We start from the raw sequence: 12,207 nt of genomic DNA on the forward strand, positions 1-12,207 counted from the left end.
AACAAAACATGTGCCAACCACTTGTGTCTTTGTTTTTGGTGGTGACACGCACCCATGTTCTTGTGGAGTCTGGTTCTCTTTTTTTCAGAAAGTCAAACTACTTTTTACAGTGATTTTTGAAGAGCACTGCCTATGACAATTAGCTGTAATGCATTATATCTAACAGCAATTTTATGGATAACAGACCATGTTAACAAATTGAACCCAGCGTGGAAAACATACTAGCACAGGTATACAGATCATAGCCTCCTCAGGAGAGTCACTATCATTTTTCATATGAGTACTTGCACTGGAATGCAATCAACAGTGGAAAAAGTTGGTAAACCTACAAAATGTACAATAATAATTCAAAACTACAAATTAACAATGCTGTGTACACTAGTGGTCTTTCATTATCATCACAATTTTAAAATTATTTCCACTTACCTATAAGCTTTAAGGAAACTGCTTATACTTAGTGTGTTATTTTTTCAAGTGTATACCTTTGAGGCAAAAATTTTCAATGGTGAATTCATCTTTTAGTAGATGAATTATGTTTAAGGAACCTGATGAAGTTGAACATGTATTTTCAACTAGTGGGAGGATAAATACAGAAATGTAAACATCAAAAACAGGAATTTAAATACATCATGATCCAGAAAAGGACATTTTCCATAAATAGATAATTTTGACATGATTTTTAAGCTGCGTCATCCAGCCAGAGACATATATTTGCATTTAATTTGAGCTTCTCCATGTCAACAGCTCAATTTTCTGGACCACTTAATGTCCCTGTCAAAAGTTTAAACAAAAATTTTGAAAAGGTTTTGTGCTTCAGAATGCACAGTATTGCAGGTTTGTGAGAAATTAAATAAGTGATAAATTTATACTGCTTTCTGATTCACTAATGGAGCACCCACACATCTTCTAAAGTCCTGACAAAGTAGATGCAGTGCTATTTGCCCCTGTGGCCATACTGAGAAGGAAATTTCCAGCACATGTCCAGCTACATTAAAAAAAAAAAAAAAAAGAAAATAAAAGTTATAAATTGAATACTCAGCATTCAGAAAGTAACAGATTATGTTTTATTTATCCTTACTCCTTTTCTTTTCTTATTTTAAAATCAATAAATTAGGCTTCAGAAGTAATTTTCATTACAAATTGATGCTGACAGCCATAACTCAAAGGAGTGCAAAAGTTACTGGTACTTATTTCATTTTATTGCACTATATTGCACAATCTCACTGCAACATCCTTTCATAAAGGCCACAGGATGTCTAAACCAAGAAGGATATCTGCTACAGGTTAGAAGTCTGGTTTAGACACTGTGTAGGACTTATTTTAAAATGTCTTCATATGAACAAATATCTCAACTGATACCCAAATTTCAAACTACTTTCTTTTATCAGATTACTGGACAAGTATAAGATCATTAATTGCTTGACTAAAGAAATAATTAGAAATGTGAATGTGATTTATCCCTAGATGGGGAACTACAGTTTCTTCTTACCTTCCTTTTGTTAAGTCACTTTGAAAATATTGCTTTAGGTGTGTCTATAAAATGCAACATAATTGGAACAGGCATGGACATTGGAAATAATCTGTCTAAAGATTGCACATTAAAGTGTTTGAACAGACATTGGCACAGGCTCAAAGCATGCCAGCTTGCACTTTGCCAGAAAATTCCTGTGCACAATTTAGGCATTAGTGTTAGTCATGAACCATTCTCAATGGGCAAAACATGCCTGTGACTATCCTGGGTAAAACATGGAACATTATGTGGCTACAAGCTCCAATGCTAGAGAACAGTGCCAGGCATGTTTAACCTGATATTTATATGTAGCCATTTCATGCTTTGGCTGAGGATAATTAACACTTCTGAAAAATAGGAAAGTTCTCTCTTCCAAGGAAGCAGTTTTTAAAGGCCTGAGCCCAAGGCACTTCTTTTAACATACGCTATATAGATAAGCATATCTCTGTTTTAAATCTTCCTTTTCTGGCAAGTTCATTAAAAATGGAATAGCAAAGCATGTTGTGATATTCTCAATTTTTTAATGCATACAAATATGACTTTCTGAATACAGAGCTGAATATAACAGCCCTTAAGGCCAATTTTAACTTCTGTCTTTTGCCAGAAGATGAATGTCCACATTTATTTGCTGGCCTGTGAAGTTCTGTATTTATTTAGCTTTACTTCTTAAAAAGTGTAGAAAGAAAAAAAAAAAAGCCTGAATGTTTTTGTATTTCTCTCTTAAATTTTTCCGTAGTAGGTCTCAACAACAGTCTTGTAGGAAATCAAACAGTATTTTTTATGTGGCTAACATGACAGTAAGTTGTCCTCCCAGTGCCTAGACAAACCAAGACAATTGAGAGGATAGAGTAATATAATGCTCAAATTATGAACAAAAAAACCAACCTCCCCTCCTCCCAAAAAACCCCAAACAACAACAACAAAAAAACAAAACCAAAAACTAACCAAACAAATAACAAAAGAAAAAAACCCCAACCAAACCCAAAAAAAAACACTACAAAAATTATAGGAAATCACAGCATGTATCAGGAATGATACCTGCTTCCTTTCTGAAGTCAGCAATGGTGAGAAAAGAGCCTAAAGAATATCATTGGCAATGTGCAACTGATCATTTATCTTCTCTAAAAAGTCAGCTTCTGTTAGGTCTGTTTTTATGACCCTGATATAACAATTCTGGGACAATCTTGTCCAGCAGTCTATCATTGGTCTTTTTTCAATTATATAATTGAATATTAGTCTTATTGAATATATGAATATATTAATAATTGAATATGTGTCTTACTATCACACATATTTTGTAGTCTAAATTACATGTTTTAATTTTCTTTATTTTAACTATATTCAGAATACCTAGTACTTTGCATAAAGAGTTTACTTTAACATTCAAATGAAACTACCAGAAGAATTTTGTCTTGTCATTTTTTCTCCATAGAAACATTATTGTACAATTTAACATATATGCCTGCCATAGAATTCATATTAAGTACAAACAGAAGCGCATTCTTAAGATGGTAGAGATAACGCAAGTTTGCCACTTAAAATGAAAATGTACATTTGATTTAATATTAAATTCTTCTTAGTCAATTAAGCTAAATAATTAGAAGAAGGAAAAAATATTACCTCCATCTGGTTTACCAGAAAAAATAAATAAAATTCAGTAGTCTCCATGAAGCTGTAAACTTAAAGGAAGTAACCATACAAATATTTGACTCCTCAGGCTTCTTTGACTTTTTATTTAACCTGTGCCACTGTCAGTTTCATATTTAGGTTGCTTACTTTCCACAGTGAATATTCCCTAGTCAATTAGTTACATGGTGCTATTATTTGTTCCTGTGAACTAAAGGCAATGCAAAGAATATACCCTTGTATTAGCTGTCACACAGCATGCATTATGAAATTCTTCATAATCATTGTGTAGTACAGCCTTAACACCAGATTCTTATAGAAGTCTTAATAGAGTACTTCTAATAGTACTTCTATTAGTACTTCTTATAAAGTACTTAAATTTAGGATGATAGATAACGATTGCGTTACTGTATTCAGATAACCAGCTACCACTTTTTATAGGAAAATTCCTTCCAGTTATTGAGAGAGTATATAAAATATACAGTTGTAATTAAAAAAAATATTTTATTGATATGTCCTAATTATTTTAAATATCTAATTAGAAATACATATACTGTAATAAGGTAATATACATACCTATGAATTACTAAGAGGTAAACAGAAAGCACAGTGTTTGTGCATTACAACAACTTAAAATAACAGGTAAACAACTTAAAATGACAGGTATTTGAATGCTATACTGGCTGTTAAAGAGACAAAAATGATAAAAACCAATGCATTTTTCATTAATTCTACAGAAAAAAACCAAACCAAACCAAAACAACACAACAAATTACAACAATAATATCTAAGAAAACATTGGTTCCAGGTGTTTTTTTTACTCCAGTATTACATGCTGTACATAATTGATGAAGCTGAATAACAACATATAGCAGTCAGGAGAGTAAACATCAGAGTGAGGAGGGCAAAAGAGGTCCCTTCTTTGTTACCTTCTTTATTACTATCTTTGCATTTATAAAGCTTATCTCAGTACACAGCAGCAGCAGTTGTAAACAGCAGCAAGAGACATACCTACAGCTTTCCATATACTTTGTGAAAATTTTATGAGTACTCCCTCCATGAAGATTTTTAAAATTCCTTCCTTTTGAATTAAAATTTACTTTGAAGAACAAAAAACTAATCTGAGAGTAACAGACTGAATAAATAGCTTAAATTTATGGGAACTCAGTCATTTGTTTTGGGCAAAAGATACATTTGTCCTTAACATCAAAGGGAGCAGGACTAGGTTCTAAAGCTTTACTCTGAAACTTGCAGTTCATTTTCTGGGCTACATAGGTGTGGATTTGTCAGGGTAATTCAGAGAGCTATGCCCTTCTCCATACTGCCACCAGTTTTGTCCATGCTGTATATGCTCCTTAGTGTGCTACAGTCATGGTTGCATGGCTGCATAGCTCCTCCCATACAGATTAGGGCTATCCCCACCCCATGACTCAGGCCTGGAACAGAAATAAGGTTTAAAGGCTTTTTGCAGTAGTTATCAGGTAATCTGAAATATTTGATTTATCACTTCACTGGTCATTTCAGGCATAATGACATGAACCCTGTGCATACTAAAGTGCTTTAGGAATATAGTGAACATCCATTCTGCAATAGATTGTTGTGAGTGAGCTTTTGAAGCAGAATACAAGCAACTGCTTGTCTGAATGAAGTCAAATTATTCGATCTTTCATTTTAAAAAGCAGAATAAAAATATTTAATTTCCTTAAGGAAAATAAAATCCTGATTTGCCCATGTGTGTTACACACCATCTTCTAGAAGAACTAATGGCTTAAATTAGTTGTTCTCTTGTGCAGGTAATACAGCATAGTACTCAAGTAAAATAGCCACTTGTACAAGATCTTTTAGTTGAATCGTATTTTAAAAGCATTAAATGATCTAGTGATATTCTCACTGAAACCATAATCAAATAGGACTTGTGCCAGACCATAAAATCCAAAACATATTTGGTATTTGAAAATTAAAATTTCAATGTTCTGTATTTTATTTACATATTAATTCACCAACTAAGAAAAAAAAGAATTATTTGAATGGATTGCTAAAATCATGGAAAGACTCCATCAACATGAATTGGTAACAATCACTCAGAAGTAGATTGAAATAGTATTACTGAGCTTTGTAATTTTAGAATTACATTTTCCTGGAAAGTCATAGATGTATAAGTACACATATAGGTGAACTCCAGATAGGTAGCTCCTTAAATTATATTTTATTTCCAAGAGAATGTAAATAGTTTTCCCCTTGAGTTGCAGAGTTGCAATGTATTAAATTAAGTGCAAAGACGTAAGGACACACTTTGTTTGCAAGACCAATTATTTACCTTTATTTCAAATTGCTAACTTCAAATTATAAATGCATAAACGATTTTAGGATTGGGACCTTTTCTATTAACTTGGAACAAAGGTCTGTAATACATTTTTTTCAGAACCCAGTTTACTCTGTCTCTGTTAATATGTGCCATTAGAACAATAATATTTCCACTACTGAATTACCGTGTTTTCCAGTGTCGTCTTCATTTCTGTGCTTTTAAGCAAAAACATACTTTAAAACAAACTTTGATTCACCCAAAATTACGAATTTTGTAGTAGTTTAAGCATACGGGAGGCATTTGAAATCTGTATTAAAAACAGAGCACTATTCAAAAAATCCTAAGCATTGGAGAGATCAGGTGCACTGGTGTAAGATTTTATCCCTTTGTGCAAATAACATTCATTCAGCTCTGAAAGGGTGTGTTTATATGTCACAGGGTATTTACAGCTGTGTCCAGCTGATTCCTGAAGTCGACAGTCAAGGAGTTCTTCCTCTAGAAATGAAAGGAATTTTGTCCAAGTACTGAGCAGCAAATCGACATTAAGTGAGTACCAAAAGACATAGTTAATTCATGGGATGTAAATGCTTCTTCATTATTATCCAGTGCTATGATTATTCAGTTTTACCTGTACAGAGGAACACCAAAAAGTCTTTCAGATCAGACATGCTCTGTCTCCAAACACTCCTTCACAACACAAAAAATATTTCCAGTAAATCTGGTGGCGGTGGAGCCTCAGCCTCCAGCGAAGGACATTTCACCTGAACATCAGTATTTTCCCCAGTGCTGGTCCAAAAAGCCCGTTTTTGAAAGTCACTCTCGTTCCGTATGTCCATCTGGAAATCCCTCGCCCCGGCAATGCTCTGAGCAGCGGGTCTTTGGTTCCTGCGGGGCGGCCTCTCACGTCCACAGAGAAAGGGCATGAGCGGCGACAGTAACTCCAGCGAGTGTCCCACTTGCAGGGGCTGCCGCCTTTGAGGGTTCAGTTTAAGGACTCTTTCCAGGTCTGCCTCCTGCGAGGCAGCCTTCTGCAGTCCTCCTCCTCGTCCTCTCCACCATGCTTAGGCAGGACAAAAAAAAAAAAAAAACCCCCAAAAAAAAACAAAAAACAAACAAACAAACAAAAAAACCCCAAAAAACCAACTCCACCAAAAAAACCCCAAAAACAACAACAAAAACAAAAACAAAACAAAACCAAAAAACAAAACACAAAAAACCAAAAAACAAACAAAAAAAACCCCAGAAAAACCCCAAAACACACCAAAACGTATATTCTTTTTCCAAGAGAATCCCTTCTTCACAAATCCTCAGCGCGGGTTTAAGCGTAAGCTTCGGTCTCGTTCCGCGCACTAAAAGGCAGGGAGGAAGGGGAAAAAAAAAATAAAAAAAATAGAGAAGATCGTGCAGCAACTGGAGGGCTGTGGAAGGGAGAGGAGCTATGGTGGGGAGGTTCTACCGGGACAGGCGAGGCAAGGGAGCCCCTCCAGCTGCAGCGGCGGAAGCGGCGCTGGTGGAGCGAGGGAGCGATCGGGTGAGGAGGAGGCAGCGGAGGGAAGGGGGAGGTTGCTGGTGTTTGGCGCCGGTGGAGGGAGTCATTCCTGCCGCTGCACTTCCGGTCGGCATTTTGTTCTGAGAGGGAGCGAGAGAGACACACACAGGATCCTTCCCCCTCCTCCTCCTCGCCCTTCTCTCCCTCTGCCCCCCCGCTCGGTACCGACTCACCGTGCCCAGGCCGCCCCTCCCCGCCCTCCTGCGCTCGCACTCTCGGAGGGAGCGGCGGCGGCGGCGGCCCCTTGGCAGCGCTGCCCCTCGGCCACCCTCCGCTCTCCCGGGCTCGGAACCGGTTCGGCGCGGCGCGGCCCGGCCCGGCCCGTGTTGATGTTGTGAAGCAGGCTCGGGGGGAAGGGATTTGCCTCGGCCGCACACCCCCCGGCTCTACATGTTCGCTGCACTGAGGAGGAGACGGAAGAGGAGCCAGCCCCCCTCCCGGCCCGGATTATTGTTGTTATATTATCTCCCCTCCTCCTCCTGCTCCGCGGCGGCGGCGGCGGCCCAGCAGCGGCGGCGGCTCCTCTGAGGAGGGAGGGGGGCGGATTTCTCTCCCCCCCTCTTGGATTCTCGTTGGATTCAGACGCCGATTTGCTCAGGTAATCCCCCTCCTTGTCTCCCCTTCCCCTCCCTGCCCTCTCCAGTAGCGGGCTGGGCCTCTCAGCCCAGCGGCCCAGCACTGCCGGGGGCAGAGGGGATTAGCTGCTATCCGGGGTAGAGGGGAGTAAGTGGCAACCGGAGGTGTTTATTTCGCAGCCCCCCTTCCTGCTCGGTCGGGTTTGGCAGAGGAGGATGGTTCGTACCGGGCTGCCGGGAGGCCCAGGCCCGGCGGAGGGCGCAGGCCCGCCGGCCAGCGCCTTTACTCCAGCTCGGGGATTAGAAAGGCGAAGCGGCTGCTCAGTGACAGGCCTCAACCCGAAAAGAGCAGGAGGAGGAGGAGGAAACAATACAATTAGTCGCAAATGTGCATTGATCCTTTTCCATATTTACAACTTCACCTAGGGCAAGGAAGGAGGGTCCCAGCGCAGACAGCCCTTTGAAGTGGGACAGGAGTAAGTGGAGGCATGGGGAAGGCGACAATGTAAATACTCAGGAACAAAAATGCCACTTGTCTTGGCTATCACCTTATTCTTTTAATCAAGTGTGATCTGAACATTCAAAAGTTTAAATGCTTTGTTTTTATAATCTGCAGACGTTTCATTTCTAAATAATATTATTGATTAGTATGTTAATGACTTAGTATATTTATAGCATAATATAGTGCTTGAAGGATATTGACACAACACAGACACCTGCAGACCCAGGAAATACAGGTAGCTAAGCATGTTGTATCAGGTACTCCACACAATTTTTGTGTCTGTGTCCTGTATACACTACAGGAATATATGTTAAAAGGAGGAATACAATTTTCTGCTTCCAGTAAACAGAATACAGGCAAGGGATCATGTGTAAAATGCTGTGTCTATGACATTTAAGGGACCAAGGTGAAGATGAGATCTTAACCAAAGTACTTCAGAATCACATGTAAATTTATTTAAGTACAATGTGAGGAATGCTTAAAAAGTGTCATCTTTTCTTGTCAGGCTATATCACTTTGAGATCCTGAGGTTGTTATTGGCTGTTTGTGTCTATGATGTTTGAATATGTAATTAGGCATAATTTTTACAGGTCAACTGTGTTTTGAAAATGACTGTTATTAGTCTCATGTCTTTATAAATAAATAGTAGCTGACTTGCAATAAAGTAAATCTTGGACTTATAAGTGGTAGAGTTGTAAGTGTTGCTAAAAACTTAGGCACATTTAAACAAACACCCTGTGAACTAATAAAAATACTTCTACAGAAATTACATAGCTGCAAGAAATTTTAAGATACAAAGTTTCCATCCTTGTAGCAAGGCGTTTTGTTAGTCGCAAACGATTATTGATATTAGATAATTTGTTAAATTTTCAGTAGGCATTTTAGTTATTCAGGTAGATATGATGTTATAATATATGGTTACTATATCTAATAAAGTAACTTTCTGGTGCGTTGTGTTCAGAGCCTTGTAAATGAAACTACTACCGTGCCTCCTGCCTGCCCTGATACGTGTTTAAAAGGGTGAAGTTAATATAGCTGTCACGTAGAAGGCGTGTTTTTAATGCTGTAAATCCGTGTAGTAGTCAGTAGCGTGTCCGTGATTTGTATTGGTCAGGGAGCAGTTTGAATTTTAAAAAGCCAGAAGATCCTGCTGAGCCCCAATCGCGGCCTCCCTTCCTCCCACTAATCTCCCATTCCTGTCTTTGTGCTGCCTGGTCCTGTTAGACACTGTTTGCAACAGGGCCTCAGGCCTACGTGCGTGGAGAGGAACCATTTACAGTTCGAAAAAGCAGCTTTTTATTTTTAAACTTTGTGAAATGCAGAGGGAGCCACTAGTCGTCTCTAACTGTCCCCACCTCGGTGTGTAACAGCAGAATTGCTGTTTGCTTTTGCCGTGTAGTGTACAGTGGAGACCGAGTGTAACTCTGCTTCACAGGAAAGAAAGGACTGTGCAGAAGTAGTTGTAGTTCTTGGGTAGTTTTCATCATCAGGAAGCGACATTACAGCCCTAGCGTTTCTTGCGTCTATGTTTCAGGCAGCTGCCGTTCTAAGAAGAATGTTTGTTGAGCTAACAGTAGTGAACTTTTCTGACTGATTTTTCATTTAAGGAGGGTTGCTTTAAATATTCTCGAAATGAGCAGGAAATGAGCTACTGTAGTTACACAGTTCCTGTCAAGTTTATCTTGCCAGGGCTGTGTGGTTGTGTTTACAGCACCTTTTTTTTTCTTTTTTTTTCTTTTTTCTTTTTTTTTTTTTTTTTTTTTTTTAAATCAGAACGAATGCACTTTTCTGGAATGAAAAATACTTGTATTTTTTTCCCATTGTATAAAGGGAAATGTAAGATGTTGTCAATTTTAATTGTAATTTGTTTTTTGGGTTTGTTCTTATGAGCCATATGTGGTTAATCTTGAATTAGTTGCTTGATCACAGTTTGTATAGTTTAACAGAAATATTTAAAGTTGAAATACTTATAAGAGGACTTATTTTTCTTTTGAGTGGCATGTATTAGCATATTTGAGAGTGTGTGTGTGCATGTGTGGAGCAGGCCTGTAGCACTTTCATACTACTTTTTTCCTGATGTTAGGAGCTTCTCCTGGTTCTGGTGTTTATCATCGCAGCTAGCTGCTTAAGGACATTGTATTTGTTTTATTGATGTTATAGAAGTACAAAACTATTTATTCTCAAGAGGCTAGTTGTAACTATTACTTTATCAAAAAGAGGAACACGCTTCTTTCTACATTTTATTTTGTACTTTTGCCTGCTTTGTGCATTTTGAATTTACTTCCTCTGCACAGGTTAGTTTTTTTCCTCTCAACTTTTTGAACATTTTACCTGAAGTTAGTCCAACATAAATCTGTTCCTGAAGTCTTTTACTGTTGATTCAAGCTGAAGCTGGTTTTTTACTTCTAAAAAATCAAGACACAGAAGCAGGCATACCAGTAAAATAATATATTTTTTTTAAATTTCCAGTGTTTAAATTTTGACTTAGAAGCAAGACGGATCAGAGAAGTAAAATTGTATACCTAAGCCCTTTTGAAAATCATTATTCTACATAAGAGCACAGGTACCCCATGAAACCTTATGCTTGGGACTCCATGTATATAAATGTTCTTCTTGAAGAATCAAGGACATAGATAGTAACTTCCTTAGGACAGAAGAGTTTTGTTTGTGTTGTTGTGTTAGTGTAATTATTAAGGTACTACAGCTTTAATCCTAAGTGTTTCATGTATATAGTCCTTTGCAATATAAATAAACTATATTTTGGAGGATACTAGGTGAAAATTTTGAATTTATTTAAGCTAGAGATCCTATTCCTATTTTTATATATTCAGTGGAAACTGGACTTTCAGGTCTATTACATTACAAAGTGTTGGACTGATTATATTGCATTTATATTAATATTTCATAAAAATTGTACAAGGCATATGAAGTTTCTGGATAAATACTGTAACTAGAGAGAAAAAAAAAATATACTTTTTTTTTTATACTTTTTTTATATCCTGAATATCTAGACCTAGGAAAGAAATCAAGTCTTCAAATTCACAACTTTATGATTTCTAGAAATTACGTTAAAGGAGTGTGTAATATTCATGAATGTGTGTAATTTGGATAACAACCGTGGGAATACTGAATCAGAAAAATATGAGTAGTGATAGCTTTAGAATTTGTTGACTGTAGGTGTAAGGTGGGTCAGCCGGCATTAGGGTGGCTATTTAGTATCTCAAAACGCTAAAAGTATTTAACATTTGAATGTAAAAATGGCCATTTCAGTATCATACCACTTATTTTTTATCTTGTTTTTCATTTGCCTTTATTAGAAGTAGTTCAGGTTAGGTTAGCATCTGATTTTGAAACATCAGCAGTGATGAACACTCAGTTGCAGAGACACCTGCAAGGAAATGCTTGAAATTGGTTATACCTTTGTATTTTTGCTAATAACTCTGTACAATAATGATCCCTTTTAATAATAAAAAAGAAAGTATTCTTGAAATTAAAAAAACAAGTATTTAACAATTACAAAGGCAGTAATATAATTAATCTACATTTGTATTTTTATTTTATTTTTATTGTAAACATAATTCTTAGTTGCTGATCCTGACCTCCAAAAGGCGCAAAAGAAGTACTTTATATTGACATGTATGACACCCCATGTGTAAGGAAATTGCGTTTGAGGAGATTGTGCAGGACCTGTAATTTGTGTTTCACTTCCTGTCCCTACTGTTAACCATGGAAAATCTCCCCATCAAAAGGGAGGGAAGAAAGCATTTTGGCCCAGCTGTATGTGGAAACCAAAAAGGATTCCAGTCAGATTGAATATGGTTGTTGAAATGTATTTTAAGGTGATTACTTGGTCTACACAAATAACTTCAAAAGAATGTAAATATCCAAGACCAGTTTTCATGTTGAAGTCATAAAAAATTCTAGAAAATGTAATTTTATGGCCTTTAGAATTTGTATTGGTTTTAAGTGTAAGTAATCAGAGATCTCAGATTCTTTTTATATTAGTAGAGAACTAAATTTTAAATTTTATTGCTGTGGTTTGATTTGAAGTGCTCTGGTTTTTGTAGCAATGTATATGTGTAGACATGCAATGCATTTTAGAGGAACAGTGTCAGAAAGCTCTAGGCTGCAAAATAAGTG

The 12,207-nt window shown here is 37.2% G+C and overlaps 1 protein-coding gene and 1 long non-coding RNA gene across 7 annotated transcripts in view; one reads left to right on the top strand and one right to left on the bottom strand.

Annotated features, from left to right (window-relative positions):
- Positions 1-12,207, top strand: part of NIPBL (NIPBL cohesin loading factor) — a 158,749-nt gene that overhangs the window by 3,565 nt on the left and 142,977 nt on the right. Inside the window, exon 2 of one of the 6 annotated variants that reach the window (XM_072921996.1) lies at positions 5,880-5,987. The gene's annotated coding sequence lies outside the window, so the exon portion shown is untranslated. Of the gene's footprint in view, positions 1-5,879; positions 5,988-7,045; positions 7,589-12,207 lie in introns of those variants that run through there. The other 5 variants (XM_072921997.1, XM_072921998.1, XM_072921999.1 and 2 more) reach the window with 5 other exon arrangements.
- On the bottom strand, positions 3,621-7,038 carry LOC140681728 (uncharacterized). The gene is made up of 2 exons (XR_012052859.1): positions 6,898-7,038; positions 3,621-6,790 (listed from the first exon to the last, which is right to left on the bottom strand). It is a non-coding gene; the product is annotated as an uncharacterized lncRNA (long non-coding RNA).

This window comes from Taeniopygia guttata, chromosome Z (genome assembly GCF_048771995.1).
Source record: "Taeniopygia guttata chromosome Z, bTaeGut7.mat, whole genome shotgun sequence".
Classification (NCBI taxonomy): Eukaryota; Metazoa; Chordata; class Aves; order Passeriformes; family Estrildidae; genus Taeniopygia; species Taeniopygia guttata.